This window comes from Physeter macrocephalus, chromosome 11 (genome assembly GCF_002837175.3).
Source record: "Physeter macrocephalus isolate SW-GA chromosome 11, ASM283717v5, whole genome shotgun sequence".
Lineage (NCBI taxonomy): Eukaryota > Metazoa > Chordata > Mammalia > Artiodactyla > Physeteridae > Physeter > Physeter macrocephalus.
The window spans coordinates 87125857-87141196 of record NC_041224.1 but is presented as its reverse complement, the minus strand read 5'-3'; the positions used below and the strand labels follow the sequence as shown (position 1 = coordinate 87141196).

The 15340-nt window shown below is 50.0% G+C and overlaps 1 protein-coding gene across 2 annotated transcripts in view; it reads left to right on the top strand.

Moving 5' to 3' along the window:
• The window catches only part of MRPL46 (mitochondrial ribosomal protein L46), an 88721-nt gene that overhangs the window by 59764 nt on the left and 13617 nt on the right, over positions 1–15340 (top strand). The gene's annotated exons all lie outside the window — the stretch shown is intronic.

Here is a 15340-nt window from a genome sequence, read left to right as displayed (position 1 = left end):
AATTATTAGAGAAATGCAAATCAAAACTACAGTGAGGTATCACCTCACACCAGTTAGAATGGGCATCATCAGAAAATCTACAAAAAATAAATGCTGGAGAGGGTGTGGAGAAAAGGGAAGCCTCTTGCACGTTGGTGGGAATGTAAATTGATACAGCCACTGTGGAGAACAGTATGGAGGTTCCTTAAAAAACTTAAAATAGAATTATCATATGACCCAGCAATCCCACTACTGGGCATATACCCAGAGAAAACCATAATTCAAAAAGACACATGCACCCCAATGTTCATAGCAGCACTATTTACAATAGCCAGGTCATGGAAGCAACCTAAGTGCCCCTCAACAGACGAATGGATAAAGAAGATGTGGTACATATATACAATTGAATATTACTCAGCTGTAAAAAGGAATGAACTTGGGTCATTTGTAGAGACATGGATGGATCTAGAGACTGTTATACAGAGTGAAGTAAGTCAGAAAGAGAAAAACAAATATCTTATATTGACACATATATGTGGACCCTAGGAAAATGGTACAGATGAACTGGTCTGCAGGGCAGAAGTTGAGACACAGATGTAGAGAACAAACGTATGGACACCAAGGGGGGAAAGTGGAGGGGCTGGTGGTAGTGGTGGTGGGATGAATTGGGAGATTGGGACTGACATGTATCTACTAATATGTATAAAATGGATAACTAATAAGAACCTGCTGTATAAAAAAATAAATAAAGTAAATTTCAAAAATTCAAAAAAAAAAGTTATGTTCTCTCTTGGAACAACCTTCTGGATAGACGTTTTGGGAAAACCATAACCCCATTTGAAAGTGGCCAAAAGCAAAATGAAGAAAACCATCTTCACGGGCTGAGGCAGCTGCTAGTTCATCTCATCCTTGCACGTCTGTATAAGTGGGGTTCTTCATGAGCTTAGGAGTTCTGCAGATTTCTCATGAAGTGAATTTGTGTGCTTGCAGGCTACGATGGAGCTGGGAGAGGAAGATGGGGTTGTCAGGTGGGGGAGTGTGGCAGAGAGTCTTCCAATATCCTTGAATGCTGCTGGGCTGATGCAGTCAGTCCTGTGCAGAGGACACAGATCTTTACTTTCCCCACCAGCCCATGGGGGTGTTCCTGCTAATGAGGCACTCAGGCTGATTCTCATTAATGCTCTTTATTTACAGGCAAATGAATCAATTATGGAAAGCATGGTTTTCTCAGTCAGTTTTGTCTCCGTTTTCGATCTGCTGGTGTTCTGGGCCAGGAGTGCCAGGCCCTGTCCTTCTCAGGGTGGTTTGTTTGGAGTTAGAGGATAAGGAGGGGCCTGTGTGTGTTGGTGGGGAGTGGAAGGCGAAGGGATAGAAGATGGCTTCATTAGGAGCAGCCAGGGGGTGCAGACTTGGAGTGGAATAATCAAACTGATTTTGCATCCACCTCCTTGTCCCCGCCTCACCCAGAATATGCAAATTCTGATTAAAACCTCGCTCCAGAGGACTGACTGTCTCCCTAGCTAACAGGAGTAAGCACAAGTTATGCTATCTTTCAGAACATGGGCTGCCTAAAGGTGCGTGCTCCATGCTCCTTGCCCTACATTTTCTTAGTCTTTGTAAAGGGGGTAGTGGGGGGAGATGCAGTGAAAGCACGAAGGAAAAGTGGCAAGTATGTGATAGTCATGCAGTCAACAGCCATGAATGGGCACCTACTGTGTTTTACTCTCTTAGGTAATGGAAACTCTTAGAAAAAAGACAGTCACGATCCTATTCCTTCACAGTGCTCACATTCTGGCAAGGAAGACAAGGGTTTGAACAATTAAATATGCAATAGGTGCATCTAGGCACTTTAGTTGGGAACCTAACGTTGCCTGAATGGTCAAGGGGGAAATGATGTTTAAGAATAGACCTGAGGGCTTCCTTAGTGGCGCAGTGGTTGAGAGTCCGCCTGCCGATGCAGGGGACACGGGTTCGTGCCCCGGTCCGGGAAGATCCCACATGCCGCGGAGCGGCTGGGCCCGTGAGCCATGGCCGCTGAGCCTGCGCGTCTGGAGCCTGTGCTCCGCAACGGGAGAGGCCTCAAAGGTGAGAGGCCCGCGTACCGGAAAAAAAAAAAAAAAAGAATAGACCTGAGAATGGGTAGCAATGAGCGTTAGGGAATGCATTTATGCAAAATACATTCTTGTGCAGATGTGTGGGTTCACACATACACAGGTGCACACACAAAGTAAAACCATGGATAACAAGGTAAATGAATGAGCACACAGAGTAAATTTTCCGGCTTGCCACGTTTATAATCCATTGAGCACCCAGATGATTTTATTGCCAACAAATTAGATGTAGATTTTCTTTTTTCAAAATTAATTTTATGTTCCCTGCCCTCTTAAGCAGGCTAAGAGTTGCTTTCTTCATATTTCAGGGCCTCCACTGTGAATATCATGACTATTCAATGCTCCGAGAGAGTGCTTCCTCAGGATTTATTTAGGGGTATATAATAATTTTATCCCACTGAGATGGCTTCAGACTGCTTTGCTTTTTGAGTTCCTATGTCTGCTTTTTATAGTTTGCTGTCTCTTTCTTTGCTATTGGGCTGTCAACTGTCACTTCCTGCAGCTGTCAGAAAGCCTGGCTTTGGCAGGGCTCACCACTACCAGCATCTGCCCTGCCCCCAAAACATACACTTACTGATTCCATTCTGATCAGGTATTGCTTGGGAGTCCAGACTTGGCTTATCTAAGCTGTGAAGCAGTGGTCCTTAAAGTGAGGCCCCTGGGCTGGCAGCATCAGCTTCACCTGGGAACTTGTTAGAAATGCAAATTCTTGGGCCCCATCCAAGACCAGATGAATCAGAAACTCTGGGGGTGGGGCCAGTGGTCTGTATTTAACAAGCTGTCCTGGTGATTCAGATGTCACTTACTGATGCAGTGCTGTAAGAAAGGATAAATAGAGTCCAAGTGAGGGCTGAGTTGCTCTCCCATGTGTGAAGTGCATGCTCGTTACAGCATCAACTGTGATCTATGTTCCGTCCAATCAACGGACTTGCATTTCTTCCTGGTTCTTGGCTATTGTTCGGTGTGATTGGATTGTTACAAGGTGGCTAAGCCCTGGGAAAGGGTATGTGTGCATGTGCTCATGAGCATAAATGCATACACACCCCGAGAGAGAGAGAGAGAGAGAGAGAGAGAGAGAGAGAGAGAGAGAGAGAGAGAGAGAGAGAGGCAGACAGACAGACAGACAGAAAGCCAGAAAAATCCGGGGCCCAGAGTGAGCAATGTCTTGGGTCCAATTCCCTGCTCTTAGCTGCTAGAGTTTCCTACATGTCCTGCTTTCAGAGCTCTGGCCTGATCCTTGCAGCTTGGGGTCCCGATGGTCCTTAGATAACAGAAGTGTCACCTGATTCCCCCTCTCACCACCCCTGAGTGGCTGCCTGGGGCCCAGACTGAGTGTCAGGAACACTCTGAGAGGCATCAGCTGGTGGAGACACTGCCAGAGACTCTCCAAACATACATCTTGGAAGGACAGCTGGGATATGTGTGGGAGCCTCGGAGATGCATGGATTTGGGTTTGTAAACATGAGCCTGTTAAATTCAGGGTGGGCCATGGGCCTAGGAGAGCACCGTAGCATCTTTTGGCAAATGCTGAACATTCTGAGTGGTTTTAAAGGTATTGGTTTTTAAGGTATTGCTCATACCTTATCTATATAAGGAGATATAGGAGGCCTGTTTTAGCATAACTCATTATCAGGGGGAGGAGAGAGGAGGGGTTGGCACTGGTTGAACACCCACCACACTCTGTGTGCCAGGGACTCTCCATGAACTGTCTGATTTTGTCTTTACCCCCTTGGTGAAGGGCTGGGCTTGTCAGCTCTGCTCTATAGACTAGGATGTTGACTGAGCAAACGTCTGGGTCCGAGGTGTCCCAGTGAGTTCGACCTGAGCTGATGTGGAGGACGTGTTTTGTGAGCAGCCAAGACTTTGGAGGGTGGCTGACATGATGGTGGTGAGAACGCTCTGCCCACAGTGGGAGCACACGGTCACGGTCAACTGTCATAGGGAGCTGACATTCCCTTGTCACCGGCCATCCCAGTCTGCCTAAATCAGAGTTTACCAGAGAGAGGGAAAGAGGGAGGGAGAGAGAGGGAGGGAGGGAGATCTGCCAGACATGAATCCCATGAGGTGCTCCTCAACCTCAAGGCCCCACTGACCAAATCTGTTTGGGAATTGTCTTAAAACTACATTCTACTCTTGGAGATTATGAATCATGGTACAAATTGTATCAGGCAGAGTCCAACAAGCGAAACAGGGCCAGTGGGGTAGATAGAAAAATCGATAGGGATTTATGGCAAAGAGATGTTTTATGCAGCTGTCGGGGCTGACCAGACAGATCTGGAGTCTGAAGGGCAGGCTGTCAGGAAGGGCAGGCTGAGGGTCCTGCGCACGGGGTGGAGCTCCAGGCCACAAGCAGCGTTTCTTCCGCAGGGAAGCCTCAGCTCTGCTCTTAAGGCCTTTGGACCGATTGAATCAGGCCAACCTAGATTATCTAGGATTATCTGTCTTACTTATAGGTAACTGATTATGGATTTTAATCACATCTATAAAGTAACACTTTAGATGTAAAGTAACACAGTGACACTTAGATTAGTGCTTGACTGAATAAGTGGGGATTTAGTCTAGACAGGTTGACTTAAAACTGACACTGAGAAGTCCTGTACCTAAGACGCCTTAGTTTTTTTTGAGCCCATTGTTTCCCAAAGTTACAGGGACAAGAACCGCCTCTCATCCCCATCCCCCCCACAATAGCCATTTACACCCAGTGTACCCCACTGGACACTTTGGAAATCACTGGCCCAGTTCTCTGGTCTGACTTAAGAGGTGCTGGGCAGTGAAAGCCCAGAGCACGAGTCTATCTGGCTCCTGTTCAAGGTCTCTCAACAGTGGTGCTGTTTACATTTGGGTCGAGATAATCCTTTGTTGCTGGAGGTGAGGGCTGTCCTGTTTACTGTAGGATGTTTAGCAGCATCCATGGCTTCTATCCACTCGCTGTCAGTTGCATACCACTTCCCCCCAGCAGTGACAACCCAAAATATCTTCAGACATTGCCAGATGTCCCCATTGAAAACCACTGGCGTAGAAGAAGAAATTACAGGACAGCACGGGGACTTTGCAGGCCCAGCAGCCTGCGTTTGAATCCTGCCTCTGTCCGTGTTATTTTTACTTACATTCTGTCATATCCCAAAAGGATCTGAGTGACTAAATCTGTCACTTTGGGGAACAGATCCATGGTCCTAGGGAAGTTATTTTAACTTTTGTGAGCCTCAGTTTCACCTCTGCAAAGTGGGGATCACGATAGGACTTGTCTCGTTGGGTTATTACAGCTATTCACTGGAGTGGAACAAGCAGGGTGCCTGGATCTTGGTGGTTATTCCAAGAATGTTAGTTCCTTACCCTCCCAAGAGGGAAACTGAGTCTCACAATTAGGCTTGCAGAGGCATCCTAGAGTCGGGGAGCTGGAAGGATCTTGGCTTCCCCAGGTCAATTTTCTGGATGAAAAGACGAGCCTAGCACCTGTCTGAGGTCCCAGAGCTCCAGGCCAGGGAGAGTCCTCAGCCGTGAAGTGTGTAGCTTCCCTGGGTGGGAACAGCCCAGGTGTCCCTCCTGGTTCTTGCTGCTGCTGAGTCTAGAGAGAAGTGTTTAGGGCGCGAGGGGCTCTAAGGCCCCTCCGAGGGCTCAGGACGCACCCAGTTCCTCTCTAGGCCTCTTCCGCAGGCTGCTCAAGTCAAGTCATCCCGTCGCGCAGGACATGGTGCGGAAGCTGGAGCGCCATGGCAGATTTATGAATGGGGCACCCCTGCGCAGTCCAGGTCACGCCTTGCCAGGAGGTTTATTAATGGCCTTTCATCTAGCACTTCAGGTTTGCAAGCTCTGTCTGTTCCCTGGATCACAGTCAGACGTGGGGAGGCACACCACACCAGCAAAACCTTTCTCTTCACTTGGCGGCGGGGGGCTTGGCGCAGGAGGGTAATCTAGATACTTACATATGAGCTCCACTGGGATCAGAACCCAGAGCCCTCCTTCCTCCTATCTTGGCTGTCTCTCAGCGCATTGGGATGTCTCCCCTGGTAGCCTCAGCTCCCCTGGTCAGGATGGGGACCACTACCTCAGGCCTCAAGGGGAAGCTGAGAATACCAGCCTTGGGTCAGAAGCTCTTGGCCCTGGCCCTGGGCATTGCCGTGTACCAGATGGATGACACTGGGGAGCCACTGCACCTCTTAGAACCTCAGTTTCCTCCTCTGTAAAATGGGGACAGTAATCGCCACCCCACAGGATGGCTGTGAGTATTCATTGAGTCCTGTTCAGATGGGCTTAGTAGGGGCTTCCTCTTTCCTTCCCCCCTGCCCAGCACAGGACCTGCATTGGGCTATGCCCTCCTCATTGTGTGGAGGCATGAATCACCGTGCGGTGCAGTCCCCAAGTGTGCAAGCTGGGACACAGCCACCCGTGACAGCGTCAGAGGGGCTCCTGCCCCATCCTGTTGAAGGACATTGTCTTCCAATCCAGGGAGAGCTTGAGGAGGGACCCCATAACCCCCTCAGACCTTGGGAACCATCCATGTCTGAGACCAGGAAAGGGGTGGAGGAAGGGCATTTCCTAGGCTGTCAACCATTCATCAATAGAAGAGTGAATCAAACTGCCTCCTCCCGACACTGATGGAATGTCCCCGCAGCATCTCCTGAGGGCTTGTTAAAAAATACAGATTCTGGGGCCCTGCCCCAGACTCCAGGGTGGAAGCACTCGCTGTCAGTGATGAGGGAGAGGCCCTGAGGAAGGAAGAGCCTCTTCCTCCAAGGCCGTGGTGCCTGGGAGGTCTTCCTGCTTCGCTCTCCAGAGTCCTGCTGGGATGCTGGATACCTGCACCAGGAGTTCTGGGTGTCCACTTCTAGCATTTTTTATTTAGGAGGTTGGCCTAGAAGACCCCCCGAGGTCCCTTTCAGCTCTGTCACTATGCTCAAAGGAGGGAGTTCCAGAGAGGGGAGGAGCAGCAGCCCGTCTCTGTCTCGGGGCTGGCTGAGCTCCTGGTGGTGCAGATACACTGATCCACTGATCCTAGAGGCAGGATGGAGCCCCAGAGCGGCTGTTCCCGCGGCCACAGCTAGCCCTGTGTTTTAGGATGTGCCTGGTGGGCTTGGGCTGAGAGGGGGTCCTAGCTACCTCCTTGCCAAATTCCTTAATCCCCATCCTCCTCCAAAACGCACACTCTTGGAAACTGTTGTGAGCTGCAGAACAGTTAGCAGCCCGTGATATGCTGGGCTGTATGTGAGGTGGACTTGCTGGGGATCCCTTTTCTACCCTGTGCATTGCAGACCCCACCTGCCTCTCCTGGGCCACTTCTTTATCAGGCAAACATTGGCTAAGAACACACTGTGGGGACATAAGAGTCACAGTCTCTGAGCCTCAAGAAGCAGTAGGCTGGCGGGGAAGACAGACTGATAATCCAAGAAGAGCTTTGCAATGTCATAGGCTGTCTGATGGACAGATATGTGCCCAGGGCTCCAGATGGCCTCCCTGGAGATGCAGCTGGAGTGGTCAGCAGGGCCAGTTCTGGCTTCTTTGCAAGCCGATGGGCTTAACTTTGAGGTCAGTGCCACCCCCCGACTCCCCATTCCCCTGTCCCAGCTGACCCTGGTCTGGTAGAGACCCTCCAGCCCCAGCCAGTTCCAGGTTCTGATTTGGGGTGTGGAGCCCAGGATCCGCTCTCGGTTCCTGAGCTGCCCTGGTGGCTGCCATGCCTCTCAAGCCCTGAGCAGGCAGCTGCTGCGTTAGCTGGAAAGGCGCTCTGCTCTGGCAAAGATGAGTGAGTGCTCTCACCTCCTCCCTCTGGACCTCACACAACCCGGCCTCTGAGGGACCCCTGGGGAAATAAGCACAGAGGAGCCTGGCAGTTTAAAAGCCCTTTAATTGCACTGCTGGTTTCTAGCACTGCTCTGGGTTTCCTAAGTTAAGGAAAGTTTACAAGGCCCCGGAAACAGCTCCGATGCCAGCAGGCTCTGGAGATGCAGGCTAGGGCAGCAGCGGGAGGAGAATGTTTCTTGAAGGATCCCTGAGATTCTCCCATCCCTATGAGCCCCTGGGGCCTGGAAGGGAAGCCTCTGGGATACAGGGAGAGAAAGTTCCAGGGATGGAAAGTTTAAGGAGAATCTGGCAAAAGTTTTTCTGGGACTTTGAGATTTCTTAGTGCATTCAAAAATATTTATTGAATCCCTGCTCTACGTGCCTGTTCTAGGCACTGAGATCCATCAGTGAGCAAAACGGATCAAGTCCTTCCTTGCCCTTAAAGAGCTCACACTCTACTTGGGAGATGCAAAAGAAGCACGTGTGCAAATACAGATGTGGAATAATGTCAGGGAATGAGACCTGGCAGAAGAAAAATAAAACAAAGTCATGTGATAGAAAGGTTGGGGAAGATGATTTTAGACAGGGTAACCCAAGAAGACCTCTAAGGAGGTGACCTTTGCCCTGAGACTGGAGGGAGTGAAGGAGTGTAGGAGGTGAGTGGGGGAGGGGTGGGAATGGGGGGAGGGGCAGGGGCCCGGGCTAGGAGTGTGCATGGTCTGTTCAAGGGACAGCGTGGGGCGCAGTGAGGCTGGGGAGAGGCTGGGAAATGGGACCAGCGAGGCAGCTACTGCCAGATCCTAGAGGGACCCCTGGAAGAGACTCTGGGTTCAGATAGAGGGATGTTGGCGGGTGTGGTGAAGGCAGTGGAGCACCCAAGCATGGCTTCTGTTTCTATCCGAAGCATGAGGTGAGAGCGGCAGCTGAGAGTGAGGGGGGACTGGGGAGCAGGGGGTGGAGGAGGGATATGGAGAGAAGAGGAGGTATTCAATCATCATCTCAGAGAATGAGAAAGACATTTCTAGAAAAACCTGCTGGGATTGCTGGGCAGCACTCAGGGTGCTTTGCAGTTTGTGGTCTTGAATTTAACAACTCTTTGTGTGGTTTGCTCTGTTGAGTGGCTAAAATCGGCTGGCCGAGGGCTAGCCAGTAAGGAAGGAATAAAATAGACACATTCCTGCCCTCAGGCAGTTTCACCTCTGCAGGGGAATTAAGTCAATGTTACAAACAACTGCAAATCAGAACAGTAGGAAGCTGTGCACCTCTCAGAAAGGTGTGAGAGGCTCTGGAAAGAGCTTGATGGAGGAGAAAGACTTTGGGGGCAGACAGACGTGGGCTGGAACCCCAGCTTTCCCACTCCTGAGCTGGATACTCTAAGGCAAGTCACAAAAGCTCTCTGAATCTCAGATTTTCCAAATTATAAAATGGGGATAATCCTACTAATTTAATAAGGCTGGAATGGTGATTAACTAAGGAAATATCAATAGATCTAGTGTGGAGTAGGAATTTAATGAATGGCGGCCATTGCCGTTTATTAGACACGGTCAGCAAATTATGACAGGTTGGCCAGTCCCATCCACCGACTGTTTTTGTACAGCCCACGAGCTGAGAATGATTTTCACATTTTAAACGGTTGGGGAAAAAAAAATTAAAAGAGGAATAATATTTCATGACACGTGAAAGTGAAATGAAATTCAAATCTTGGTGTCCATAAATAAAGTTTTATTGGAACACAGCCATGCTCATTTGTTTACGTATCGTCTCTGCTGCTTTTGCTCCACAACTTCAGAGTTGAGAAGTTGGTTGTGACAGAGACCATATAGCCTAGAAAGCCTAAAATATTTACTCTGGAACTTTACAGAAAAAGTTTGCCAACTTCCGATTTAGAGGAAGGAAGGAGAGATTGAACTGGGTACTCCGAAAGATGGCTTTTGTTGCAACCCAGTTTCTCCCTTTCTAGCAGGAGCAGGACAGGTTGGAGGCTGGGCTCCATAGGAGTCCTCTCCAAACTAGGGCTGTGTGTTCTGGGGGTGGGGGAGTGTGTTCCTGGGCTTGGGCCCCTAAGCTTGTCTCCTGGCAAGCCAGATGCAGTGCCCTCTTTTCAAGACCCAAAAGGAAGATAGAAAGAGCCAAAGAAACATTACAGGAAGAAGGCACGAGTCTGTGTGGATTGGGTCTGCAGGGGCGAGCGCAGCAGGGCCTTGGCTGTGCAGCAGCCTTCCATTTTTCTCTTGCTAACAATTACGGCAGCTGATCCAACCTTTCTCACTGTCCTCAAGCCTCTGAGGCCACCCCTGTGCTCCACTCGGCAGAGGACCCCAACCCCAAGGTCGAGGAGACCAGGCTACCTGCTGTGAAGTCCCTCTACATTCCCCCTCCCCACCTCAACTTCTCTGAATTCCCAGGGTTTCTTCCTGCTGCCCCCAAGGAAGAAGCATCCCTATCCCTGTTCAGGCTAAGCCTTCCACCCATGCTTTGATCTCATCCCTCCTTGGCTCCCCTGGGCTCTTGCTCTGTTAATTATACATCTTTCTTGCATTCTTAGTCTTGTGTCCACTGGCACTTTTCCTTTCCTCCTCTTTTTGGGAAGATGACTAATATTTAATGAGTTCCTATTATGTGCCAGCACTCTGCTAGGTGATTGTAGATGCTGTTTCATTTGATTCTGACAAAAGCCCTGAGGTAGTATATTAGTCAGGACTTTTAGTTGCCTGTGAAAGAAACCCAACTCAAACTAGCTTAGAGGAAATTTATTGGTTCATGTCATGGGAAGTTCAAGGACAAATTTTAGACATGATTAGATCCAGGTCCTTCAATAATGTCCTTAAGAATTTCTTTCTGTATTTCTCAGTTCTGTTTTCTTCTGTATTCGTTTCATTCTCAGACAGACATGCCTCATGTGGTGGCAAAGGTGGCCACCAGCAGCTTCTAGACTTTTACTCTAGCTTCGTAGCAATTCACAAGGAAAGAGAGCTTCAGCAAAAATCCCAGGGCTGACTATCATTGGCTTGGCCTGGGTCACAGAGCCTTTCCTGGACCAGTCACTGTGGCCAAGCGATTGCTGTCCTCTCACTGGTCAACCCAGGGCTATCTGCCCACTTGTGTTGGGGGCATCAGCCCCGTCTAAACCACAGGGACTAGGAGTAAGAAAGATGTGGTTTCCCCAAAGGAAAATCATGGTGTTGACACTGGAAGATGGGAGAATGGTTGCTGGGTAGGCAAAAGTGACAGTTGTCCATCAGAGATAGATATTACAACCCTCATGTTATAGTTGAAGAATTTGAGGCTAGTAGAGGTTAAATGGCTGGTACCAGGTTGTACAGCTGAAACTCAGTAGAGGTGCAATTTCACCCAAGTTGGGCTCACTCTATATTCTGCCTTGATTCCTAGGATTGCCATGGGAATGCAGGAAACTTCAGCTTGCTCAGGGAGTAGAAGGGAACAGGAGTGGAAATGATAAGAAAGAAAATATGGTCTTCTGGAATAACCAGTGAGAAAAAAAGCTGCTGACTGGGTAAACCTCGGGTGGACGCAGGTGGCTGGCAGAGGTGTTGGGAATCAAGGGGTCTCTACGGGAGACATCTCCATTGGAGAGACCTGGTCTCTATCTCTTCCGAATAACCCTGCTTGTCTGTTTGTCCAAGGCCTTTCCAATCAACCTTGACGTTTGGCCAATGCTGTTGTATTTTACCGAACACAACTGGGCTCAGAGGTCATTGCTGTGAACACACACAGCCCTGGTGTTTCACAGAATGACATCAGAGAGGAGGGGAGTCCTGTGACCCCAGGAATGAATCCCCACATTGGGATGAGCTGGACATATACCACCCAACCAGATATTTCAGGTCTGTATCCACCTGAAACTTTTCAAGGGAGAGGAACCCTTTGAGCAAGACCGTGAAAGACAGGAGAATTTGCCTGGAGGAAGCAGTTTTCTGCTGGTCTAGGGTGGGACTGTTTTCTAGAAAATTTGGGGCCAGTTCTGTTTATGTACACATATGGAAAGAGGAGAAACACACACACACACACACACACACACACACACACACACACACACACACACACTCTTTTTCTTTCGGATCACTGTATCTGTGGCCTCCAGACTGTGATGGGGAAATAAAGTCTGATCAAGGCTCTAAGTAGGGGGTGCTGGGAGTTAGGGAGGCCTGGGGGACACAGGGCACCAGGAGGGACAGCTGAGGGAGGATGGGAATGTGGACCCAGAAAGGAAAGAATTAGGACCACATATGTGGTCCTGGGTTCTGCTACTGATTCTCCCAAGAGGCAGAGATGGTGCCAGAACCTGGCATCGGACCCTAAAGAAAGACATGAGTTGAGTTGGAGGACAGCTGCAGAACTGTTGTGTGAGAGCCTTGCCTTTCCCCCGTATCCCTAGCCCCACCCACGCCCCCTGTGCTTCAATCTGAGCTGCTGGAGGCTGAGGCAAAGTGGGTGGAACATTTCTAAGCATAGAATGTCTTGGACTTGGAACCCATGGGAACCTCAGAAGCAAACTCATCCTCACCTAGTGAAAAATGCCCTCGATTGGGCATTGTTAGATGCTTCATCATCAGAAAAGCTCCTCCTTGTGTCACACCCAAATCTGCCTCCCAGTAACTCCCAAAGAATGGTCCCACTTGTGGACAGTTGGCATCATGCTGGACAAATCCAAGTCCCTTTCCAAGTTAGAACTGGCCTGAGAGTGTCAGTGACGTCATGTGGTCCAAGCAGCTCTGCTCCCCTCGCGTGCACAGGCTTAGCACATGTCAAGGTGGCGACGTGTACGGTTGTGCATTCAGGCAACCCGACTGGTGAGTAAATGAAGGTCTATATTTATCTCTGCCTCCCAGGCCCAGGAGCTCCCACTCTGTGCCAGAGAAGGGAAAAACAAGCATGTGGGGAGATGCCTCACGTTATTGTGACAAGTAATTAGGGGATGTAAGTTTTTCATAAATTACTTTATTAGACAAATGCTGCTTATAAGCCCCACGCCACAAACATTCCCGGGGAGTTGCCCGTGGTCCCGGGACTCTGCTGCTGAAGGAATCCTGGCTCTCCTGGTCCTCCACATGGTGGGCTGTGTGCAGGGAAAGGTCTGGATTTGGTATCTCTGCTCTGCCCCTCCTAAATGCATGATCTTAGGCACATCACCTCATCCGGTTAGACTGCAGTTTCTGTGTCTGTAGGTGTGAGTAATGCTCTTCGCTCTCTGCTTCAGGAGGTGCCTCCAGCAGACCCTACCACCTCCAGGGCTGTGAGTAGGGTGATAGTAGAAGTGGTGATAAGGGATCCCAGGCATCAGGGCCTGCCAGCGGGGGGTGGGGACAGTTGAAGAGGTGTTTCCAGTGGGAACAGAATATTAATTGAGCATCTACTATTGCCAGGGACTGGAACAGGCCTAAGGGACATTGCTGAACAAGATTCTTCCTCAAGTTGCTCATCATCCACAGAGAAGACAGGGAATCCTAGGACAAGAGCTGTTTGAAATGAAAATCGTAGCAGCCTAGATCTGGGGTCAGCAAGCTTTTCTGCTAAGTCAAGGGCCGCGAGAGTAAATGTTTTAGACTTTGCGGGCCATGCAGTCTCTTGCCACCATTCAACTGTGCCCTTGTCACGCAAAAGCAGCCTGAGACAATACATAAACGAACATGCCTGACTGGATTCTGATGAAACTATTTATGGACACTGAAATTTGAATTTCACAACATTTTTACGTGTCCTGACATATTCTTCTTCTTTCGATTTTTAAAAAAACACTTAAAAATGTAAAACCATTTTCAGGTCATGGTCCATAGAAAGGCAGGTGGTTGGCTGGATTTGGGTCATAGTTTGTAGACTCCTGGCATAGAGGAAAAAGCAATGGAGTCCATTAGGGGTACCAGGGAAGGCTTTGCTGGGTCTGAGATTCTCAGTAGATGACAGTTTCACTGGGACCGTATGCTGGGGAGGGGAGAGGTGGGCATTCTACGCAGAGGCAAGTGCTGTTACTTGGGCAAGGAGGCAGGAGCAGGGGAGCAGGGGTGCCTGCCGGACAGTGGGGAGTTTGGAGTGATTGGACTATAGGTGCGAGGTGGGGAAGTGAGCAGCGGGTAAGACTGGAGAGAAGGTTGGATTGGGATTGGAAGCCCTTATCAGCCATGAAAAGGAGATGAGCTGATGCTGAGGGCCATGGGGCTCTAGTGGAGATTTCTTGACTTTGGATTGGAAGCCCTTATCAGCCATGAAAAGGAGATGAGCTGATGCTGAGGGCCATGGGGCTCTAGTGGAGATTTCTTGACTTTGTAGAAAAGCCCACCCCGCAACCCCCGTCATGGCAGGAGGGCCGGGAAGGGGTTGTCTCAGTAGATTGTGGGAGGGGTGATGAGAGCCTGAACAGAGTCAGTAACAGCAGGGACAGGAGCAAGAAGCCAGACTGGAGAGGAGAATCCATAGGTGGAAACAGCCCAGATATGGGGGCAGGGAGGAGAGGAGGTCATCCCTGAGGTCGCATTCCCAATGGAGTGCCATTTGTGAACAAGCACCCCATTATGTGCCCTCACCATGATGGCTAATAGGTATCTAATGGTGCCTCAGAGGAGGGGCAGGGAGGGGCCTCCCACTCGTGTTCCAGGTTCTGCACCAGGAGCTTTATAGACATTATGTTATTCAATCCCACCACTGTCCTGCAAAGGGAGTTTATGGTCTCACTTTACAGATAAGAAAACCAAGGCCTGGAAAGGTTAAGCAGTTTGCCCCAGGCGACATAGCTGGTGAGTGAAAAAGGGGAGCTCGGATCTTGGGTTAATTACTCTCTATGCCAACATCTTTCAACCTGGACACCCTGCTGGGGGTAGTCTGGGAGCATGAGGCACCCAAAACCCGAAAGGACATTGTTATGGGCACCTGGTCACACTGGAGGCTGTAGAGGAGAGCACAGCAGAGCAGGGGGAGGTGGCAGGGGTTGGTGTGACAGAAGTCAGGCAAGTAGCTCCTCTGCTGGGAGTCTACATTTAATTCCAGAACAAGGAATCAAGGGGGTGGTTGAGAGAGACCTTGGGCAAGCTGCTGAGCCTCTGGCTGCGGTCTTCCTTTGTGAAGCCTGCTGGGGAGTACTGACGGGGCCGCAGGGGTGGTTCCAGTCACCCTGCACCCAAAGCTGTCCTCCCAGAAAAGACACCTCCCCAACCCCTGCCAGGGCACCATCCCCAAACCCTTAATTCCATTCCATCCCTCTACTGCTCAAAAGTGCCCAACTTTCGGTGGGTTCCATGGTCCGAAGGGCACATCTGGCTCCCCAGCCTGGCAGGGAAGGCCTGGCCTCCACAGGGCTCCAGTCTTCTCATTCAGGTCCAGTTCTTACTGTTCCCAACAGAATTTCTGCTGCACTTGCCCCAGCAAGGCACCGTGGCCCCTCTGCTGAGACCACCCCATCCCTCTATAGATCTGGGAGATGCTTTCCTCAAGGTGCAGCTGGGCGCCCACCTCCCTTGCAG